The 23,669-nt window shown below is 45.9% G+C and overlaps 1 protein-coding gene across 4 annotated transcripts in view; it reads left to right on the forward strand.

Moving 5' to 3' along the window:
- The window catches only part of ZMYM2 (zinc finger MYM-type containing 2), a 90,476-nt gene that overhangs the window by 2,007 nt on the left and 64,800 nt on the right, over nucleotides 1-23,669 (forward strand). For all 4 annotated transcript variants that reach the window (XR_013231741.1, XM_077341641.1, XM_077341643.1 and 1 more), the window contains exon 2: nucleotides 14,860-14,961. The gene's annotated coding sequence lies outside the window, so the exon portion shown is untranslated. The remainder of the gene's footprint in view (nucleotides 1-14,859; nucleotides 14,962-23,669) is intronic.

Below are 23,669 nucleotides of genomic sequence, written 5' to 3' on the forward strand. Positions count from 1 at the left end.
AGCTGAGCCGAAGGTCCAGGGGAAATTGCCACCCTTTTTACATTGAAGTTAACCCTTCGGCATCACTGAAGAAATGGAATTAGGGAATGCCAAAGCAGTGTTGCAAAGGCCATTTTTAAAACAATGTGGTCTTCACTCCATGGGTTGAGAGACACTCAAGTGAGTTGTGGAGAGCCCAAATACTCAATTGTAAGTTTTTACAGAGCCTTCCCCCACCCCACTTTTTGGAAGGACTAGCGGCTAGCGTGCATGCATAGAGAGCAAGGGTGTCATGCCTTCTGTCTGTCTTTGAGCTCATGCTGCGAGGAGCAGCAGGACTAAGAGATGAGGTGGAGAGGATTCTTCCATGACTTTTGCTTCTTTTGTCACTTCGGAAACAGAGCTTGGCTAGTATTTCTTGTCCCTGGGTCACTTAGTTAGTTGCACCTGGACTTTGCATGCGACAGATGCCTCTTAACTGATATCAATGCTTGCATCTCAGTGTGCCCTATGCTGCTAGGGTGGGGGCCAAAAGAGGGGTTTCAGGTTTAGAAAGATTAAAGATCATCATGAGACCAGAACCAATTAGTAATTATCCTCCGTTAATCTCCACTAGAGGCCACTGCAAGAATATTTCGGTGTGAGCTAGCATGAGACAAGTATAGAGATGGGATTGGATGTTTCAAGATCACCACTCCTTTCCCCATAATTGATTTGGGAAGAATATTGCTAGCCAGGGTGGGCATCCATGACAGTTAATTTGTAGTTGGCTTGCTGCAAAGATGTGTTGGAGTCTGATTCTTCAGAATCACTTTCTTGAGAACCAATATTATATAAAGATAAATATAAATATGCAGATTAGAAACAAAGCTCTTAGACCAGAGTTTTCAAAGTCAGCAGAAGAGTAAACGTTTCATTACAGATCTTTCCTTTGACCCGTCTATGATCCTGAATCTGAAATACTGTACTTTGTGTTTCATTTGTGACCAGTGTATGTACAGTATTGTACAGAAATGTATACTATAAAACTGTAAGGCAAAAATGGCTAAGGTCCTCATTTGACTTGTTAGCTTTTACACTTTGTGACTTGCTTTAGCAGCAGCATAGATAATGATTTGATAAAATGATTGCTAAGGGTTTTCCATACTGTATAAAGATTTTTTTGTCCTGAAAACCCAATGAGGTGGAAATTCATGGGCTTGCTATGAGCCGGTTGTGACTTTATGTTACACTTTACCTTATAAAGAACTACAGAAGTTGGCAATGACTGGAAACTGGAACACTGTACAAGTCTAGGAAACAGTATGGTCAGTTCCATGAAGGCTATGACACATACAGTTAATCTATTTTTGACTGAGTTTTTTAAACATGATTTTGAGAAGAGGCAGGTTAAACTAAGATTTAAAGTGAGTTGCAGGGGAGGACGGTATATATATAAATATATAATAATAAAATAAATAAAAGATAAAATAAGGTAACTTGCATGCATCGTGTTTATTCAGAAAATAACTGTGTAATCCACACACGATTTGCCCTGGAATAACAATAATTGTACATTTCAAGAGATGTCAGATGCTAATACAGTGTGCTGTAGTTCCAATGATATTGCAATGTATATAGGCAGTTCATATATGACATGGTCTCTGTGTGATCGCGTGTAATGGACGGGGGAGGCTGCTTTATACTTCTGGATGGACTCAGTATGGCTGTCTTGCTAGGTCATCATAATCCCCACCACCACCTTTGCAGAGTTTCAACCAAGCTTGTACATTTCTGTTTGCCTGGGGTGAGTTGAGAATTGTCTCAAGGCAAACAAAGATTTAGTCAGATCTTTTAATTCTTTCAGAGGCTGCAGTTGCCTACCACAGAGATGCTGGACAAGTAAAAGGCTCTGCAAGCTGGCATTGACTTATTTGCTTGACTCTTAAACATTAATTAATTAATTAATTAAGGGATCTATATACCACCCTTCTTGGACATACCGTTTTGGGGTTGTTTACAGAACTAAAATGTAATAAAACCAGTATATATTCCATAAAATATATAAAACAGATTAAAGTTTTGAAACCACAGATTGATCATGCTTGTGATCCAGTATGTTTTTTATGGCTATGCATTAAATAAATAATAAAAGCATCCTCATTTTCTTGTGAGGGCCATCAGGATGAAAGCCTTGCTTGGAGATGAAAATTGGTATGAACAAGTGTATATTCCAGGCTTTCTCAACCGGGGTTTTGTGTAACCCTGGGGTTTCTTGATGGTCCTGGAAGAGTTTCCTGAATGGTTGGGAGTTAATTAATTTTAATAAATTTGTTAAGCATTTATTAGGTGATATGACCATATATGGTCCTGTTGACACCTCCCTCTCAAAATGGCCAGTGATGGGCCTGGATAGGGTGGGAAGAGGAGGGGCCCGGGGAAGGTGTGTACACGCTTCCCAAACGTACTCCACGATAGTGCCGCTTCTGGGCTTTCTCGAAGCCTGAAGAATGTTTCAGGGGTTTCTCAACAGTAAAAAGGCTGAATAAGTCTGGTATATACTGTCATGATTTCTTGTCAATCACTGTCCTCATGACATTAAGTTCAGATGCATGCAAGCCATGCCTCTCTTTGATCGTAAAGAGTGAGTGTTGTGATATCTGTGAATTTCTCTCTCCTGACTTAATTGTACTTCTCTTGAGGAACCTCAGTCCTACAGAAGTTGCTTTTTGGGAGGGCTGGGGAAGGAGAGCAAAAATCCTTACATTTGTTTTGCTTATGGATCTTTATGATCCAAAGCATTATGTCTTGTGATATAACAATTTATGTTCTTTTGATTTTACTAGAGTTGTTTTGGTTTAAATGTAATGGATTGGATTAATTTGGTTTATGAATTGTACCTGTAGTAGTTTCTGTCGATTGTAAGTGAATAGTTCAGCAGTTTTAAGATATCTAGTTTTTGTAATGGGGGCAATTGCCTTTAGAAATAACAATAAAGTTGGCATAAAATGATTAGGTAGATGAGGTGCCGGGTGCATAATTAATTAAATGCTAAAGATTGTAGAACTTTGTATGGGAAAGACAGCTTTATCTCTGTTTTCAGTGCCTATGTTGAGTTAAAATTCACTGATTGACATTAAGATGGCAACATGGGCATTTCCACACGACAATTGTATGGGAACTATATTTCTGTTACCTTTTAATAGAGCCTTAGGTCCTGTTCACAGTTAAAGCTGAGAAATTGCATGAGTGATTGCTCTCCACGGAACTTTACTTCATGGAGGTAGTCATGTGATAGGCTTGTCAAACATATTTAAGATTGTTTAGCATGTTTAAACATGTTTAAGATGATTAGTATTTTTATCTTATAATATACATTTCTTGAAAGTAAAATTCAAAGTGATATATTCTGTACCTTTTGTATGTTTTGCATTACTGGGTGATTTTGAACTAATCCTAGTAATAGTTTGTCAGTATTTTTGACATGGATCATTAAGGCAACAACAATATGTGATCTTGCTAACAGTTCACAGTGGTGTTCTATTCTAAAAGAATTTAAGTAGCAAGAGACTACTGCTTGGCTCCCTGGCTTATGGGGTTCTGCATCATTCCATCTTGTCCCTTCCCTTACATGAAGCCCCTAGATCAGGGGTAGTCAACCTGTGGTCCTCCAGATGTCCATGGACTACAATTCCCATGAGTCCCTGCCAACGTTTGGACATATGGAGGACCACAGGTTGACTACCCCTGCCCTAGATGACGTCATTCAAAGATTTGGGCTGGGTCATCACTCAGCTCTATCACTCTTCCAGTAGAATTCAGGTATGCTACGGAAACCTTGAATTGGCTCTTGAAAGTAGTTGTGGGAAGGATGAGTTATAATAACTTGAAACTTAACCCTGACAATATGAAGGTACTACTAGTGAACAGAAAGACCAACTGAGGTATTGGCATTTGTCCCGTTCCAGGTGGGATTGCATTCCCTCTAATGGAGTAAGTTTGTAGCTTCGGGGTACTTCTGGACCTGGATTCCTTGCTGGATAAACAGGTAGCAGCAGCAGTCAGGAGCACTTTCTACCAGCTTCATCTAGTGAGCCCTGTAGTTTTTCCTGGGTGAAAAAGGAAACCTGGCATTCCTTCATGTTTACATTTTAATTGCTATTCTATATTGAGTTATATCCAGACTGAATTTTCTGTCAGAGTAACTGAACTTTCCTGCCCCTGAACTTTCCTGCCCCTCACTGCAGTCCATGAGGTACTGCTCATGGGACAAACAGTGCAAGGTGGGTCTACAGTGGAGTAGTGCAAGGTGGGTCTCCAGAATCATCTAGTCCATTCCCCTGCAGAATGCAGGAAACTCACAACTACCTGCTAACCCACAGTGACACCAATTCCATGCCCAGATGCAGACCCTCTCCAAAAACCCAGAATCCCTGAACAGTCTGGCCTGAAATAAATTTGCCTCCTGACCCCAAAGTGGCCATCAGCATTTCCCCGGACAAGAAAGGGCCATGAAAGCCAAACACCAACCCAATCCCTTCTGTACACCCACTCACAATCTGCCTAATAAGCATTTCTGAACTCACCACCTCCTGGGGAAGCCTGCTCCACTGAGGAACAGTTCTAACTGTCAGGAACATCCTTAGGATGTTTAGCCAAAATTACTTTTGAATTAATTGGTTCTGGTCCAACTCTGGGGCATCAGGAAACAACTCTGTTCCATTTCTTTATAGGACATCCTTGAAGATGGCTATCATATCACCTCTTAACAAAATCAGAGTCCAGCAGCACTTCTAAGACCAACAAAATTTTATTCAAGGCGTGAGCTTTCGAGTGCAGGCACTCTTCCTCTTATTAATCTTCTCTCTTAAGCTAAACAGACCAAGCTCCCTCAACCTTTCCTCATACAACTAAATCTCCAAACCCCTCACCATCTCCGTGCCCTAGTTGGGTGTCAGGGCAGGCTGAAAATCATAGAATCATAGAGTTGGAAGGGGTCATACAGGCCATCTAGTCCAACCCCCTGCTCAACGCAGGATCAGCCTAAAACATCCAAGAAAAGTGTGTATCCAACCTTTGCTTGAAGACTGCCAGTGAGGGGGAGCTCACCACCTCCTTAGGCAGCCTATTCCACTGCTGAACTACTCTGACTGTGAAATTTTTTTCCTGATATCTGGCCTATATCTTAAACTATACTTGTAGTTTAAACCCATTACTGCGTGTCCTTTTTTCTGCAGCCAATGGGAACAGCTTCCTGCCCTCCTCCAAGTGACAACCTTTCAGATACTTAAAGAGGGCTATCATGTCCCCTATCAACCTCCTTTTCTCCAAGCAAAATGAGTTAAATATTTTTAAAAAATGGGTAGTACTGATGTTTTTTTTTCTGTAAATTTTTTTTTATTAGACTTCACCCGTGGGAGTTTTTAATTTTTAGCCTATTTTTCCTCCCAAGAAGTTGTCCTCACAACAACCCTGTGAGAAGTGTTAGATTGCATGTATGACTGCTCCAAAGTTATCCCTGAGCTTTGTGGCTTGGAGCCCAGATGTACATCCACTGTATTATCCTGGCTCTCTGAACCTTATTGCCTCTTGATGATATCAAGACTTGTGGGTGTAAGAAAATGATGCAACATCAGCTTTTACTTAGCAGAAGACAGGCTGTTCAACAACTCTTTGTAGCAGAAATCTGGCAGAGGAAACTCCTTATAACTTCTGTGAAGTTTTTGACACTTGCTACTGCTTCAAAATCTTAGTGAGTGCCTGCTTTTTCACAGAAACCACCAGTCTTCTGGGTTATCACTTCTAATAATATAGATCTGCTGCTTCCTAATTTAAAAGTTACCAATTTAGTTGTAGTGCAAGAGTGATTAACTTTTTAATTGTTAAAAGTCTTATTGAGCATGGAATTAGCACAAAAGAAGTGCCTTAACTTGAAATGATGTCTCTTAAAGTTGTAGAGCTCTTATTTATTTAAATTCCTTCTCGCTGTTCCCCCAAATGACTTGAAGTGGGCATAAAGGTAAAGGTAAAGGTATCCCCTGTGCAAGCACCGAGTCATGTCTGACCCTTGGGGTGACGCCCTCTAGCGTTTTCATGGCAGACTCAATACGGGGTGGTTTGCCAGTGCCTTCCCCAGTCATTACCATTTACCCCCCAGCAAGCTGGGTACTCATTTTACCGACCTCGGAAGGATGGAAGGCTGAGTCAACCTTGAGCCGGCTGCTGGGATTGAACTCCCAACCTCATGGGCAAAGCTTTCAGGCGGCTGCCTTACCACTCTGCGCCACAAGAGGCTCTGAAGTGGGCATATCACTGCTTTATTTTAATAACTTATCTTTGCTCAACTCAGTGCGTTAGATATTTGCTTTTGTGAATTAGACAGTTGAGGGCCTGGTATATGTCTAGTTTGCAGATAGAGTACAATGAGGCTGATCCCAAGAACGTTAGTTAATCCATCGCAGGAATTTCAAAACATGCATAGCAGATAATGAGTCAAGGTAGTGACCTTGTCTTACAAAGGTATCACTGTTAGTTCCTTTAACAGTTGGGGAGTAATGAAGTTGAGAGTTAGTTTCTTGACCTTGAGATAGCTATCCCAATAATAAAGATAGAGGCAAAGTAAAAATTAGGAAGCAATGTGACACATCTGAGGTTAGGGAACATAAGACTTTTGAGTAAATAGCATAGGAATGAGCTGCTGAAATGCTGTTGACTTCTTTATGCCAGTCTGATAGAAGATAGAAACCCAGGTGTGTATTTGTATTTTCTTATACCCCCAAATAAGTTCAAGACAGTTTATGATTTCTCTCCTATTAAAAATTGCACCCTGTATGCACACATTCAGAATATGGGGCACAGATTCTGGATACTCATATACAGTTTATTCCTGTTGTACTGACTAGTTCTGTTGTTGCTGTTAGAGCGGCCTGGGGCGAGGAAGCAGTAAGCAACCCACACAAAGATTTCTGTCTGCTCACAGTTGGCTGACTGGGCAGAGTTTGGAGGTTGTTGGCTGGTGTATGGTCTTAGTTTTTCCTTCAGGGGAAAAAAAATTACTTAGCTGGCATAAGAACATAAGAGTCCTGCTGGATCAGACCAATAATCAATCAGTTCCTCTGGACAGCCAATAACAGGGCATAGAGGCTGAGGCCTTCCACTGATGTTACCTCCTGGCTCTGGGATTCAGAGCCTTAGTTCCTCTGAATCTATCCCGCTTTAAAGCTATTTAGTCCTGTGGCCATCACTATGTCCTCTGGTAGCGAGTTCCACATTTTAATCACTCTGTATGTGTTGGTACTTTTGTCTGTCCTAAACCTACTATCCATCAGTTTCATTGGGCACCCTTGAGTTGTAGTGTTTTAGGGGAGGAAGAAAAAATTCTCTACATTCTATGCATAATTTTATAAACCTATCATATCCCTTCTTACTCTCCTCTTTTCTAAACTGAAAAGTCCCAGACTCTTCAGCCTTTCTGCATAGGGAAGGTGGCCCAATCCTCTCATCATCTTGGTTGCTCTCCTGTATAATTCATTCCAGGTCTGCAACATCTGTTTTGGGATGTGGGGACCAGAACTGTACACAGTATTCCAAATGAGGCCATATCATGGACAGTGTCCCCACTAATTTTTTTTTTGTCTTACTGAGAAGAGCAGTTCACATTTGGTCCTGAGCAGAATATAATAACTGTAATTTTAAAATGGGCAATGGACAGTGCAAGACCTTGCATGGCTCCAGTTTGCTTTTGATTGGGGCTTTCTGTGTTAATGAACAGCCTGTCATATTCACAGCTAGAACATTGAAAAGCTCCTGTGATATTATTCAGGGTTCAAGAAACCCCAGAAGTGGCATGATTGTGTGGAATATGATTGGGAAGAACAGCTGTGTAAACGCTTGGTCTGGCCCCTCCCCTTTTCACTCATTCCAGGCCCATCATTGGCCACGTTGGGAGGGAGGATTTGACATGACCATATATGATCATATCACCCAATAAATGCTTACCATTTTTAAAATATATATTTTTTTAAATTAATTAACTCCCACGCCTTTGGGAAACCCTTCCAGTGTTTAACTGTTGCATTACTCTGGGTTGATGCTTTCATTAAGCTATTCACTACAACCCCAAGATCATTTTTCCCCTCAATCTCAGCAACTTCAGACCCCATTAACCTATACTTGAAGTTGGGATTTTTTGTCCCAATGTTCCTCACTTTACACCTATGAACATTAAACTTAATGTGCCACATTGCCACCCACTCACATAGTTTGTGGAGGCCCTCTTGAGGAGGCTCTCTTGAAGCTATTCACAGTAAGCCTTGATTTTCACCATCTGCAAACTTGGGCAGTGCACTACTCAACTCTAGTTCCTGATCATTTATGAATAAATTAATAACTAGTACCAGCCTGAATGTTGATCCTCATGGGCCCCAACTGCTTACTTCCCTCCACTGTGTAAACTTTTCATTGATTCCTACTCTGCTCCCTGTCATTTAACCAGGTTTTTAATCCATAAGAGAACCTGTCTTATCTCATTATTGCTAAATTTACTCAGGAGTCTTTGGTGAGGAATCTTGCCAAAACCCTTTTGAAAGTTCCTAGTGTATATTGTCTACCAGGTCATTGTTGTCTACATGCTTGTTCACTTTCTCAAAAGGCTTCAAAAGGCTGGTGAGGCAGGACTTACCTTTGCAAAAGCCATGCTGATTTCTCTCAACATGCTTTGTCCCTCTATGTGCCTTACAATTCTATCTTTGATTCGTTTTTAAATTTGCCCAGGACAGAAGTTAGGCTTACTGGTCTGCAGTTTCCTAGTTCCCTTCTGGATTCCTTTTTAAAAATTGGTGTCACATTTACTGCACTCCAGTCTTCTGGTACAGTAACTGAATTTAGTGATAGGTTACATATATGGGTTAAAAGATAAAACTATCTTGCATTTGATTTCCTTAATGGAAATGGAAGCCCAGATCACAATGGAAGCCCAGATCACAAAGGTAGCGCGGCTGGCATTTTACCATCTCCGCCAAGCCAAACTACTAGCGCCCTACCTGGCCCCGGAACACCTAGCCACAGTGATCCATGCGACGGTCACCTCTAGACTGGACTTCTGTAACTCGCTCTACGCAGGCCTGCCCTTAGCCTTGACCCGGAAACTACAGCTGGTCCAAAACGCAGCGGCCAGGATCCTCACAGCAACACCGTGGAGGTCCCACATCCGGCCCATTCTCCACCATCTGCAGTGGTTGCCAGTTGAATTCCGGATCAGACTAAAGGTTCTGGTAATTACCTTCAAGGCCATTCACGGTCAGGGCCCAGTGTACCTGAGGGACCGCCTCCCTGCCTATGCCCCTAAAAGAGCTCTGCGCTCCACCGCCACCAACCGGCTAATGGTCCCTGGCCCTAAAGAAGTCCGCCTGGTCTCGACCAGGACCAGAGCATTCTCTGTTCTGGCCCCCACCTGGTGGAACGAGCTCCCGGAGGAGATCAGGGCCCTGACGGAGCTTAAACAGTTCCGCAGGGCCTGCAAAAAGGAGCTCCTCCGCCAGGCATTTGGTTGAGACCAGGCACAACCAACAGCGAATGAAGGGCCCCCACTCCCCCGCTCCCCCCATCTCCCCCCTTCCTCCCAGAACTCCACCAGAGCGCTCTGGACCTGTTGTGGTATTGCACCGTTCCATCGTTATATTATTTTATTATATTGTTATACTGTTACATTATTCTGTTATATGGTTACAACCACTGTTATTAATTACTGTATGTTTTAATGAAGACTGTTTCATGTATCGTTGATTAGTTTTAATGTAAACCGCCCTGAGCCTTCGGGGAGGGCGGTATATAAATCTAAATAAATAAATAAATAAATAAAAATTAAGAACTCTTGGGTGTACGTCATCAGGACCTGGAGACTTAATTGGTTTTAAATTTCCCCAGTAGGTTTATAACAGCATTGGCCAAACTGTGGCTCTCCAGGTGTCCATGGAGCACAATTACCACTGGCAGGGGCTCATGGTAATTGTAGTCCATGTACAACTGGAGAGCCACAGTTCTGGTCACCTCAATTTGACTCAGTTATTGAGACTCGCTTCCTGAAAATAGGGGCTGTGGCATGGCTGGTTTCCTCCTCCATATAGATCTCTCTCTCTATATATATATAAATGTTTGTCTCTCTTGATACTTTTATTCTTTTATTCATTTGATTTTTATATTCCTCCCCACAAGCAGAGTTAGTTTACAATAACAGCATCTTGCTCCTAAAAAATCTTTTTGCATGCCTATTTATTGACTTAGATTAGTTGTCTTTTGCAAGAGCCCGTGGTCCTTTCTGTTCGATTAATTAATGCAGACCTTCCACTTTTTACAAGGAAACCTGTTTGTTTGTTTATTTATTTATTATATTTATACATCGCCCTCCCCAGGGGCTCAGAGAGTTTCCTTATAGCTTCCTTGACTTGCATTGTTAGCCATGCAAGGGAGGTAGCTCCCTTGCCGGCGGGCCGCCAATCGGAGGGCCCAATCAGCTGCCGATTGGGCCCTCCGATTGTCAGTCCGGAGGAAGGGGCCAATCAGCACCCTTCCTCATCACGGACAGAGCCCGCCATAACTCCTCCCCCCCAGCCCTTAGCGCATTATTTAGTCCACGGCACCGCAGGCGGTGTTAAGATATGTTAAGATATGAAGTTTATCAGTTTAATAACATTATCTGTTTTAGTCACCTCCCTTACTTCAAGATCTTGGGTTTGATCAGTTGGTATATTCCTACCATTAAGTAACCCTTAAGGTCCCATATTTCCATCCATATAGCTTCTGTTAATTTCCCTGATGCTTTCTAACTTATTTTATTCTATGCCGTCTTTTATTCTATGCCTTCTCACCTTGTTTTGCCAATTAAGCTTATATCCAGGAATGACTATCCTATATATTTTTCCCGTTCTGCTGTTTCTGAGATACCTACTATATCTAAATTGTCTTTGAACGCCAAATATTCCAGCTCCTGCATCATGGCTTGGAGACTTCTAGCACTGGCATATAGATACCTATAATGTGTTTCTCTTTCCAGTAAGCCTTGCCTCTTTTGGTCCTTTAGTCACTACACATGACCTTCAGTTGCCATCATGCCCTCACTCCCAGACTCTAATATGTTCCTATCAATATTACCCTGAGTCTTTATGCAGTCATCCCTTCGGACTGACTTGTCCCAAACCAGGGGCTCTCCGACACCTGTCATCTTTCCCCCCCAGGATTAATTTAAAAGCTGCTTGCCACCTTTCTGATATTGCCTGTGGCCTGATTCCATTTTTGTTCAGGTGAAGCCTGTCTATTTTGTACAGGTTTGACTTGTCCTAGAAAGTTCCCCACTGCTTAACAAACCTGAACCTTTCCTCTGGACACCACTTTCTCATCCACACATTGAAAACCCTGATCTGTGCCTTTCTAGCTGGTCCTGTGCTTCGAACTGGCAGCACTTCTGAGAATGCTGCTTTTGAGGTCCTGGCCTTTAACTTTCTGTTTAGTAACCTAAATTTTTCCAACAGGAGCACAAGACTACATTTTCAAATGTCATTGCTGCCAACGTACACCATGACTGTTGGCTCCTCCACAGCACTATTTGTCAACCTATCCATATAGTGCATGTTGTCTGCAACCTTTACACTAGGTAGGCAAGTCACTATCCAATTAAAGCACCTGTTGCAGACGCCACTCTATATTCCTAATTATTGATCACTCACTATCAGAAACCCCCTCCCTCCAGGGGTATCCACAGTAGGAGATGATACTGGTCACATCCCATCGCAGACTGAGGGCTTCTGACCTTGAGACTCTCACTCCATGACAGCTGAAGAGCTATCAGCACAGGAGTGGGCCTGTTCTGGTAAGTTCCTAAGGGTGTATTCCACAAACGTCTCTTTCTGCTTCAGCGTCTCCAGGTCCATAACTATAGCCTTAGGGGAACAAACCTGCTTCCTGAAAACCACAAACTCCATGCAGTGACCACATGCCTACGATTTCCTCCCAGTGGGTAGATAATTACACATGAGACTCACTGCAGAACACTGAATAACCCCTGCTCCTGTTGGCTTTTCTACCTTCATAGTTGGTCAGTGGTTTAAAGGCAAGATCCTCAGCCTGATCTCCAGACTAAAAGCCACATTCCAAGGGCCCTTTGACTCTTGCCCATCAACTGACACCTCTGCCTAGAAGGCCAGTCCAGAGGCCCACAACCCTTGCCTCCTAGCAGCAGCAGCAGGGGGTGGGGCTTGCAATCAGCCCCATGCAAACAGACCTGGTTCAATGAGCAACAGATGCCAAAACAGACCTACACAAAAACATCCCTCTCTAGTGGTCTACAAGCACCCACTCACCCTCACAAAGCAACCAGAGTTAATGCTCCCCAGTAATTTAGCAGTTTAGGAGAGGCAAAAGAAACCCCATTCACCTTCCCAGCAGTGCTCTCCTGGGTTCATTTTCCCAGCCCAGCTTGCTCAGTTCTGCCAAATGAATATATATAGTAGCTTTTATTAAATAATATATAAAATCATTTTAGAATATATAGTGAATACAGGACTTGAAGATCATTTATGTTCATTCTCCAGCATAGTTGATATCAAACTTAATTTGCTTCATGTATTGGTCATGAGAGATGTATATTTTAAACAAAATGGATAGGGGTTGCTAAAATCCGCCAAGGCCTTGAACTAGCTTTAAGTAATTCTGGTAACTTGTCCATGCTTATTCTCTACAATGTCAGTACAATGGTGTTGTAGTAAATGGGCTGTCACTTCATGACAGCTGCTTTACGAAGTCACAACTATTGACTGTTCCAAGTGGCTTGGAATTTATAAGCTGGCTCACTGTGATGGTGGGTTTTAAGGCAGAGGCAGATTACTAAATATCTTCCTGTAAGCAATAGGGACAGAGGAGGTTACGTTGTGTTTCTAAACCTGAGCTGCTGTATTCCCTATCCGGACCGAAATAATCCATGTAAGGTTTGAATTCTATATTCTGATGATGATGGAATCAGTATCTTATAAAGATCTTGAAACAGCATCTTGGGGTCTGATGCTTGCCTGAAGTGTAAGAGGGATGGGATGTCCTAACACTCTGGTTTCATAGCTGTTGTGTTCTTGCATTTTGTAGAGGGGAAATATTGTGCCAGCATCCAGCTAGTTGCCACATCTGTTTGATTACATGTGTGTTTATGTATCTATGTGTGTATATAGCTGCTTTTATCATTTGGTTTGGAAGGCAGGGCAGCAAGTACCTACTTCTGAACTGGCACCAAAATTTAATTATATTGATTCATGTTTGTTTGTTTATTTAATGTATTATTCACCGCCACTTCCGAACCCACTCTGGCTCATGACGGTTAAGAATAAAAGAATAACCCCATAAAACAGAAACTACCATAGTCCTTGATGGCGGGTAAAAAATCTGTATCTCTACCCCAGCTGCAGCCTATAACACCAAGGCACACTAGTCCTCAATATCCACCATCATCCTCAGGAGAGGCGCCTCTGACCAGTTGACCATGGGCCATGCTGCGCCGGGAGTGATTGGCCGCACTGAGCTCTGTGCTGTGGGGGGGAGGGAGACGCGTGCACCAGCACTCCGGCAGGCACAAACACACAGGTGCCCGAGCCAGCACCTTCCCCCTAGTCCCTGGGCTCCCCTCTCCCCCCCTCTGGTTTCCGGCTCGAAAAAGGTTGGGGACCACTGGATTAGGATATAACAGTGAGAGAAGCATAGATGTCTTGCCTGTGTAATTCTGCTTGGTGTAGTAGTTAGGAGCACGGACTTCTAATCTGGCGAGCTGGGTTTGATTTCCTGCTCTCCCACAGGCAGCCAGTGTGGTGACCTTGGGCTCGCCACAGCAGTGATAAAGCTGTCCTGACGGAACAGTGATATCAGGGCTCTCTCAGCCTCACCTCCCTCACAGGGTGTCTGTTGTGAGGAAAGGAAAAAGAAAAGGATTGTAACCCGCTTTGAGCCTCCTCTGGTGGAGAAAAGTGGCATATATAAACCAACTCCTCTTCTTCACCTAAAGATCCATCCAAGGAAGAATATAGTTTGTATACATTTGCTTTATGCTATGAGAAGTAATTGAGTGAATTTTTATCAGTACTGAGTTAAACTGATAAAACAAACAACCCTTTGGATCCCATACTGTTAGTTTAAAATCTCCAAACCTTTATGTGGCTAATGAAGTGGATTAAACAAAATGCTTAGAAAATGGGGGGGGGGGGGGTTAGGGTTTTAGAAGCTTTTCTTTTTTAGATTGTTAGAGTTTTCCTGTTTTGCATCCTCGTAAAAAATGCACACCTCTGAGGAATAGTATCCACATTGCTGTATTACTAATTAATGTTAGTGTACCTTGTACTTTCTTTGAGCTCTCTGATAGCTGCTTTGAAAAATATTGCTGCGTAGTGGTCAACAAATGCAGTCAGTAACAGTTTTCATATTGAAAAAAATTCTCAGCCAAAAAATCAGAAAATTTGGACAGTGTGGAGAAAGAAAATTTATGTGAAGTAATCTCTTTTGAGAAATGTTTACTAAATAAGTGTTCACTCTTTCTCAAAACATGTGAAATGAAGATTACTATATAAATCTGCATTGGTTTTTTAATTCCTGTGTATACTGTAGACATATAATTTATCTCAAAAAATGTGCTGTCATGTTGAGATTTTGCAGCTGGTTCCTAATTGTTAGCGCAGAATAGCAAACCAAGCAGTGGTAGGTCAGCAAAATTAAATGGAGCCTTGTTGCTTTAATGGACAGGACAGCATTTCCAGGTGCCTGGGAACTTTGGGAATTTTAAATTACCAGGTTATGAGGATAGCTTTAGTTGCTTCTGGCGAAAGTGGTGGCTGCCTTTGAATAACACATTCCTAATATAGATTGAATCTTTTTCAGGTTACGTATTTTGAGCCAAAAGACCTCAGTCTCTTTGGAGAAGAGTCACATTTACAGCACAGACATCTTAAACTTAACAGATTACTGCTCTATTCTGAATGGGTAAGTGTTTTGATTGGGAATATATGATTCCTAGTAATGTTTCCAGTATATTTAAAATAGTAAAATCAGGTGTGTTGTGAAAATCTCCAAAATAATCTTTCTAAATTGTGTGAGTGGGTCATAATTTAGCAGATGATAGAATGAAAGTTGGAACAAAACAATCCTGTGTTGGTTGGGGCTGAATCAGTTAGGGGGAAAAAAGATTTGGGCAGGATGAGGTGAACTAGTTAATATACAGATAACACTATTTTGCAAAGTCTTCAAGGTATGTTACAGTATAGAATAAAATGTAATGTGTGTAGATTTATTCTAAAAAACAGCAAGTCTAAAAATACTCTGTACAGTAAACAAAACTAGCAGAAGCATTAAAATAGCAATACTAATTATATCAATGTTTGCCAAGAGGCTGAGAAAAATAAGTTGATACTTGGCTCTGTAACTGAGACATGCTTTGTCTGCAAGGTCCAAATTTTAATAGAAATCAAGATCCCTATTAAATGTTCAGGAAAATAATTGAAAATTACTGGAAAGGATCTGTTAGAAATATGGTGCAGTTGTGTTTAGAATATTTTAACAGTTCTGGTTGCTCAGACTTAAAAAAAAATACACAATCACCATCATCAAAGGGGAGACTTTTTCCCAGTGCTTAGACATTTTAGTTTTAAAAAATGAATAAGGAAAAACTTGTGGATGTCCAGTAAAGTTGCTTTATAGTATAATCAGGATTAGCTAAAGGATGTAGTTCATGCTGATGACCAATGTGGTAATTTATTAGTTGTTGTTAGGTGCGAAGTAATGTCCAACCCATCGCGACCCCATGGACAATGATCCTCCAGGCCTTCCTGTCCTCTACCATTACTTGAAGTCCATTTAAGTTTTCACCAACTGCTTCAGTGACTCCATCCAGCCACCTCATTCTCTGTTGTCCCCTTCTTCTGTTGCCCTCGATTGCTCCCAGCATTAGGGTCTTCTCCAAGGAGTCCTTCCTTCTCATGAGGTGGCCAAAGTATTTGAGTTTCATCTTCAGGATGAAATTTATTAGTAGCAAATCCTATATTGCAGAAATTTTGTCTTGCAAGTTTATACTGTTAAGCTATATGCTCGTGTCTTTATTTTTCTTATCTGACAAGTGGTCCTGATTAGCTGGCACCTTGGAAATATCAGTCCTTGTAAAATGTATTTTATATTGGAATTTGATTGTGCATTAGCTGAGATTAGTTAGCAACATTTTATGTTTTGGAACAGTTGCAGCCTTTTGACCCTTTTCATGTTTAAAGGTAAAGGTAAAGGTATCCCCTGTGCAAGCACTGGGTCATGTCTGACCCTTGGGGTGACGCCCTCCAGCGTTTTCATGGCAGACTCAATACGGGGTGGTTTGCCAGTGCCTTCCCCAGTCATTACCGTTTACCCCCCAGCAAGCTGGGTACTCATTTTACCAACCTCGGAAGGATGGAAGGCTGAGTCAACCTTGAGCCGGCTGCTGGGATTGAACTCCCAGCCTCATGGACAAAGCTTTCAGACGGCTGCCTTACCACTCTGCGCCACAAGAGGCTCTTTTCATGTTTAGCAGACATTAACCAGAATGTAGCCCCCAGAAATTTCTGTCCTAATTTTGGTATTAATATTTAATTAGTGAATTAATAAACACAAATTTTAATGTAAATCAAACTGAATGTGATAACTCCTGTGTTACACGATGTAATTTTTTTTTAAGAGTGAAGAAATTTTATCCCAATGAAATAATCCGACATACCGTACAACAAATAGAAAAGGGGAGAAAGGAGAATTAGAGGAGACCATGACATTTGCTTAAAGAACAATTGTAGAAATGGTTGTAAAGTTTTTTTAAACTTATCTTGTGTTTTCTGTCTTGTGCTATATAAGCCATTCTTGGAAAGAGTTGTCAGTCAAATTGAAGTGTATTGCTAGTTACACCAGCAGTTCAGAGTACCTAAACTGAGAAAATGTGTCCTTGTAGAATAAGACTGAATGAAAAATCTCAAATCCGAATTTATTCTGTCATTTAATCATCTCTAGTATTTGCCATTTGTGAAACATATTAATAAGGAAGACTAAATATGACATGCAGAATTGTTTGCAGGTTTAATTTGAACCTGCAAAGCAATAGATGATACAGTCATTACCTTGATGGCCATATCCTATTATGTTTCCATGAAATGTTTTGAGCTAAATCCAGTTAGCTCTTGCATAGCTCATATTGGATTTGTGGCTGGCTGAAATGAGAGATTGAAGTTAGGAGGGAGCGTGAAATTTGAATGTATATAGTATTACCTAAATTCTGAGGTAGTATGGGGGTCAGAGTGCTTAGAGAAACAAAAGTTGAACCTGTATTGACATTTAATGTTTCTAGCAATCAGTCTTCTAAAAATCTCTAAAATAGACCTTATTGCTGAAGGCAGTCATTTGAGATAAAGGTAAAATTTCCGATGGAAATTTCCATCTGGGAAAGCAAGAAATATTTATTGTATAATAGAAATATAATAAAAATACTTTCTTTTTGTTCTCAGTAAAAAGTCCATAATTATAGTAGTTTGGATCTTTATACTCAGTTTGATCCTATGACTTGGTGTCTAAGTTTTTCTTTGACAGAGAAACTCTTCAGTGGAGAAAAAAACTTAGTGAAAAGGAGTCATGGGATCCAGTGCAGTACTGTATCGCTTATCAAAGCATTTTTAGAACTAGTAGTTCTCTTAACATAAAGGACTCTAAACCCCCCTTAATTTTGAGTTTATCTTATTTTACTGTTCTTTAAAAATGTCTGATATGTAATTAATCTGCTCTCTAGGCAATAAGAAGCCAAGACATTAACGATTTGAAACCTGCTTGAATTGCCTGTTATAGTATGATTGGGTCTCAATTTTGTTTCAATTCATTCTATATACAAAATAATTACTGCTATTGATAAGACTCAGCATTCTTGATGCCCACATAAATTAATCCCTTAGATGCCCTGTATTACTTAATAACATAAGATAGCAGTTTGGTTGCAAAGTTAGCTAAAGGTATCCCTGTTAGATATTCTGTTCTAACTTAGAGAAATGTAAAAAAACAAAAACACTGTTTATTCTTGATGTAGGATTAAGGTATGTTTTTATCTAATAAATAAATTCCGAAGGAGGATTAAGATTCTGTAGTACAGTGGTACTCCATGATCTGCAAAGAGTCACATTTGCAGCTAACATTATCCAAAAGAGCCATATGAATAGAATGCCTTGTGTACCATTTCACCAGACACACTGTCGTGGTTCGGTCCTTGGTGGCTTGGAAACCAGACCGAACCCCGCCATCATAGGCGCCCGCGATCACGGAGGCAGGGCATGGTGATCACAGGCAAGCCGGCAGCTGGGCGCCCCACCCGATCGTTGAGGTGGCAATGGCCGCTAAAGAACCTCAATGTCCCCCTCCACCTTTTGACAAGGGCCCGGAGATGGCCCTTTGTTCCAGGAAAATGGGCCATCGGGAACCCCGGAAAACCTCGCATGTGCATGAGTCATGATTGTATCAGCATGTTCCCTCCGGAAGTACTGGGTGGGGCAATACAGCCAAAGGAGGTGGGTTTTGTATAAAAGAGAGCTTCCACCTGGAGTTCGGTGGAAGCTCTTACTCCATACCAGCGGACTCCACGTTGCTGAAATAAAGCTTGTTCCTGTTGTATCGTTCACCAGGCCTGGCGTGACGTTTTCTTCAAGGGGCACCCTGTTTTTTCAGTTAGCAAGCGGGTTCCCGACATCGTAAGAGCTTCCCACCGAACTCCAGGGTCGGCATCGCATCCGAGCGCTTATCGGGACGGATCCAGAGATGGCGTTTTCAAGCAACGAGGCGGTCTCGACCCCCACGAACCCCGGGAACATGGGTTTAATGTCCCCGGGAGATTTCCTCCGAAAATCGGGGGGCCAGGAGCAGCTGTCCGGGACCCCGAGACCCTCGGCAGCGGCGGCCAAGGGAAGGCGCCGGGCCATGGGGTTCCCAAGCACGGCGGGGAGCGCGCCGAGGTCTGGGGGGTTGGCCCCAACCTGGGACACCCAGCTGAGGCAGGCGCTTCGCCCGGTAAGACCTGAGGAATCCCTAGAGGACCTGCGGCGGGCCATGGCGGACTTGGCCAGGCGCTTGCAGGCAGCTGAAGCCCGTGAGCAAGCTCGGGCCGGGCCCGGAGGGACTGGTAATACAACGGCGGAGGGGATCGCGTCGAGTGAGGACGCCTCCAGCGACGAGGACGAGCCCGGCACTGGTGAGCGGGCCCCGGACCCCGACCCGGAGCAGTTTTCAGTCCCGAGTAGGCGAGACGGCCAGCGGAGAGGCGAGACAGCAGAGGATCTCGGGGGAGCGGGGGAGCCGACGGGGCGGCGAGAGCCGGACCAACGCAGGAGCGACGTGCAAGGCAGGGAGCGGCACGGCGTCGTTGGGCAAGTTGGTAGCCGGTGGAGCGGAGCAGGACGAGACGGCGGACGCCGAGAATCCCGGATCCGGAGGGGGTCGGACTACTCTCCAAAACGTTCCCCCCCAGAGCTTAAGGCGCGTTTCGACGGGACGCCGGACGACCTCCCGCAGTTCCTCCTCCACGCGCTGACGCATGCCCGGAGATATGGAGACCGGTATGAGGACTCCGAGGACTTGGTCTGGGGGGTGGCCTCGTGTCTCCAGGGCAAGGCGGGTCAGTGGTACCTGGGGTTGGCCGAGCGCGGCGACCCGGCAACTCAGGACCTGCAGGACTTCGTGGTCGCGCTCCGCCGACGATTCCAGGACCCCCAGGCTGAGGACAAGGCAAAGAGTCGGATCAAGGGACTTCGACAGGGTACTAGGGGGGTTATGGACTATATAGACATTTTCCGGAGGGAAGCAGGCAAGGTGTTCTCCTGGAACGAGGAGACCCAAATCGAGTACTTCCGGGAGGGCCTTAACCCGAAGCTCAGGGAATGGGCCGTGATCAAGGGGACGGAAGAAGATCTGTCTACACTGGAGGGGTGGTGTTTTGTGGTCGCCAAGCTGGAAGCCAGCCTGGGTTGGGCCGCCGCACCCCCCCGGGAGGCCAAAGGCGGGTCAGCCGAGGCGCCAAGACCGGGCCCCGACAACTCTCGCCCCAAACGACCCCCGAACCCCGAGCGGGAAAGGAGACGCCGGGAAGGACTGTGCCTGAAATGCGGGGGGTCACGACATTTCGCAGCAGCGTGCCAACGGCAAGGGGGGGAGGACCGCGGGCTCTCCCAGGGGGGAGGTGCGACACGCCCCCAGCAGGCACGCCGGGCGGAGGACCTCCGCAACGAACCGGAAAAGCGTCCAGGCGACGGGAAACGGCCAGGACCTGCTGTAGACGGCGCCGGGCAGCAGGTCCCGCGGTGCGAGGGAAAACCCCTACAGCATGAGGCGCGACCTCCGAACGTGGTAATTTTAGAGCTCCGGAACCCGGAGAACGGACTAAGTTGGGTGGGGGAGGCTCTTTTGGACTCGGGATGCGACCACAGCATGGTCCACCCCCAGATAGCCCGGGCTTTGGGGCTACCGAAGCGCATTCGGAAGGTTCCCCTGGTTTTCGTCCAGATGGACGGCAGCCCGATTCAGGGGGGACCTTTCGGGGAGGAGGTGGGTCCTATCGCCATCCACATAGGGGACCACCAAGAGCTGCGGTGGCTGATCCAGGTCCCCGTAGCGGGATATCGGGCGGTGTTGGGCCTGGATTGGCTGAAGGAACACAACCCCGTGGTGGACTGGCGGGCGGGGACCCTGAAGTTCGACTTGACGGTGGGTGCACGGCATCGGGTCCCCCGCGAGAATTCCAGCCACAAGAGGACGGCGGTGCGTCCCAGGGGAGCGGCGGCGGCGCAGCAGGAGAAACCAGAGCCCGAGGTCCCGCCAGAGTACCGAGACCTCGCAGCCGTTTTCAGCGAGCGGGAAGCGGACGAGCTACCCCCACACCGCCGCACGGACTGCGCTATCAACATCCCAGAGGGGGCGGTACTGCCCAAAGGGCGCATCTACAAAATGAGTGAGGGTGAGCTCAAGGACCTCCGGGAGTTTTTGGGAAAAAATCTGGCCCGAGGTTTCATCCGGCCCGCTTCCAGTCCCATGGGAGCTCCAGTCTTGTTCGTCCGGAAAAAGGATGGGTCCCGACGGCTGTGCCAGGACTACCGGGGCCTCAACGCCATCGCAGCGGGGAACGCTTACCCCCTCCCGCTGATCCCGGATTTGCTGGCCCGGCTGGGCAAAGGGACTCTGTTCACTAAGCTGGACCTAAGGGAGGCGTACTACCGGGTACGCATCCGGGAGGGGGATGAGTGGAAAACGGCGTTTAACTGTCAATTGGGACAATTCGAATTTAAAGTGATGCCGTTCGGTTTAAGCGGGGCACCTGGGGTTTTCATGAGTCTAATTAATGAGGTGTTGCAGGACCTTCTGTTTCAGGGGGTGGTTGTTTATTTGGATGACGTCCTGATCTACAGCCAAGATCCCCAAGAGCACGTGACCCTGGTGAGGGAGGTGTTAAAGCGCCTGCTGGCAAACCACCTATACGTGAAGCTGGCTAAGTGCGAATTCCACCGTCCCTCCCTGGACTATTTGGGCTACCGCATCTCAGCCCAGGGCATAGCTATGGACCCCGAGAAGGTGCAGGCGGTGCTGGACTGGGAAAGGCCCCGCACCCGGAAACAGCTACAAAGCTTCCTGGGGTTTGCTAACTTTTTTAGAGGCTTCATCCCCAGATACTCCTCCGTAGTGGCTCCTCTCACGGACTTGCTAGGTACCAAGGGGAGAGGTCCTCGCGCCACGCGGCCCAGCGCAGCGCTCGGCTGGAATGAGAAATCGGAGGCAGCGTTCCTGGCCCTCAAGCAAGCTTTCGCGTCTGAGCCCACGCTACTGCACGTCGACCCAACCCAGCCGATGGTGGTACAAGTCGACGCCAGCGACGCAGCAGCCGGGGCGGTTCTCCTGCAGCGAGACCAGGCGGGACAGCTGAGGCCGGCGGCCTACCTCTCACGAAAATTCGCTGAAACGGAGCGGAACTGGTCTACCTGGGAGAAGGAGGCGTTTGCGATTAAGTTCGCCCTCACCGAATGGCGGCATTGGCTGGAGGAAACAGAGGAGCCGTTCGAGGTCTGGACGGATCACAAGAATCTGGAGGCGCTCCGGCAACCGCGATCCCTGAACGCCAAGCAGATGAGGTGGGCGGAGTTCTTTTCGCGGTACAATTTCAAGCTGGGTCACATCCCCGGCAAAGAGAATTTCCTCGCGGACGCCCTCTCCCGGCTGCCGCATCATGGGGAGGGGTACGCTCCCTGCACCAGGTCTGTGTTCGGTGAGGAGCAGCTGGGACGGGGGGTCGTCACTAGGCGTCGGGCCAGGGGGGAATGGGAGCCCGACCCGGCGACCGCCCCGCTCCGAGACCGCCTAGTGGCAGCCTACGGGACAGACGAGGAGCTGGCTGAGCTCCGGGATTCTTTGATTTTGGACTCCGGTCTCTGGCGGAGGGGGGAGGCTGTCTACATCCCGGAAGGGCTACGACGGGAAGCCCTCAGCCTCTGCCACGATGCTAAGACCGCCGGGCACTTCGGTTTCGTAAAATCCTGGAAGTTGGCCCGGCGGCGGTTTTGGTGGCCCAGTCTGCGGCGGGACACAAAAGCTTACGTCAGTGGTTGTCCTGTCTGCCTGACCTGCAAGCCGGGGGTTGGCAAGCCGAAAGGGCTGCTGCACCCGCTCGAGGTCCCGACCCGGCCGTGGTCAGTGATCTCCATGGACTTTATAACAGACTTGCCTCCCAGCAAGGGGAAAACGGTGATCTGGGTGGTGGTAGATCTATTTTCCAAACAGGCCCACTTCATTCCTTGCGCCAGTGTCCCCAGTGCTTCACAGTTGGCTCGGATGTTCCTGGATCACGTGTTCCGACTGCACGGGCTGCCGGACAAGGTGATTTCCGATCGGGGCTCACAATTCGTGTCCCGGTTTTGGCAAGCTTTCCTGCGCCTGTTAGACATCGAGCAAGGGCTGAGCTCCGCTTACCACCCCCAGACGGACGGGCAGACCGAGCGGGTTAATCAAGTACTGGAGCAGTACTTGCGGTGTTTCGGTTCCTATCATCAAGACACCTGGGTGCCCCTGCTCCCCCTGGCCGAGTTCGCGTACAACAACGCAGACCACAGCAGCACGGAGATGTCGCCTTTTGCCGTCGTCTACGGGACAGACCTGAGACACTTCCCGGAGCTTGGAGAGGTCCCCGCCCGGGAATCGGCCGACCTTCGCGAGTGGGGGAAGCGTGCCGGGAGCTGCTGGAAGTCGCTGCAGGAGCAGCTCCACAAAGTCAAGGCAGCGCAGAAAGAGGACGCCGACCGGAAGAGACGACCAGCTGAGGAGATCCGACCGGGGGATCGAGTTTACCTTTCCACCCGGAACCTCCGGTTGAATTTGCCCAGCAAGAAGCTAGGCCCTCGGTTTTTGGGGCCTTTCGAGGTCTTGGCCCCGATCAACGAAGTTTCGGTCAAGCTCAAGCTCCCCAAGAACCTCCGGCACATCCATCCCGTCTTTCACGTGAGCCTTCTAAAAAAAACTCCGGACGGTGACGTTTGGCACCCCGTGTTTTCCCCGCCAGCGCCCGAGGTCCTGCCGGGGGGGGAGCACCACGAGGTGGCGGATATCCTGGACTCTAGACTCCACAGGGGGAAGTTGCAGTACCTCGTGGAATGGAAGGACTTCGCTTTGGGGGA

Source organism: Paroedura picta, chromosome 6 (genome assembly GCF_049243985.1).
Source record: "Paroedura picta isolate Pp20150507F chromosome 6, Ppicta_v3.0, whole genome shotgun sequence".
NCBI classification, from domain to species: Eukaryota; Metazoa; Chordata; class Lepidosauria; order Squamata; family Gekkonidae; genus Paroedura; species Paroedura picta.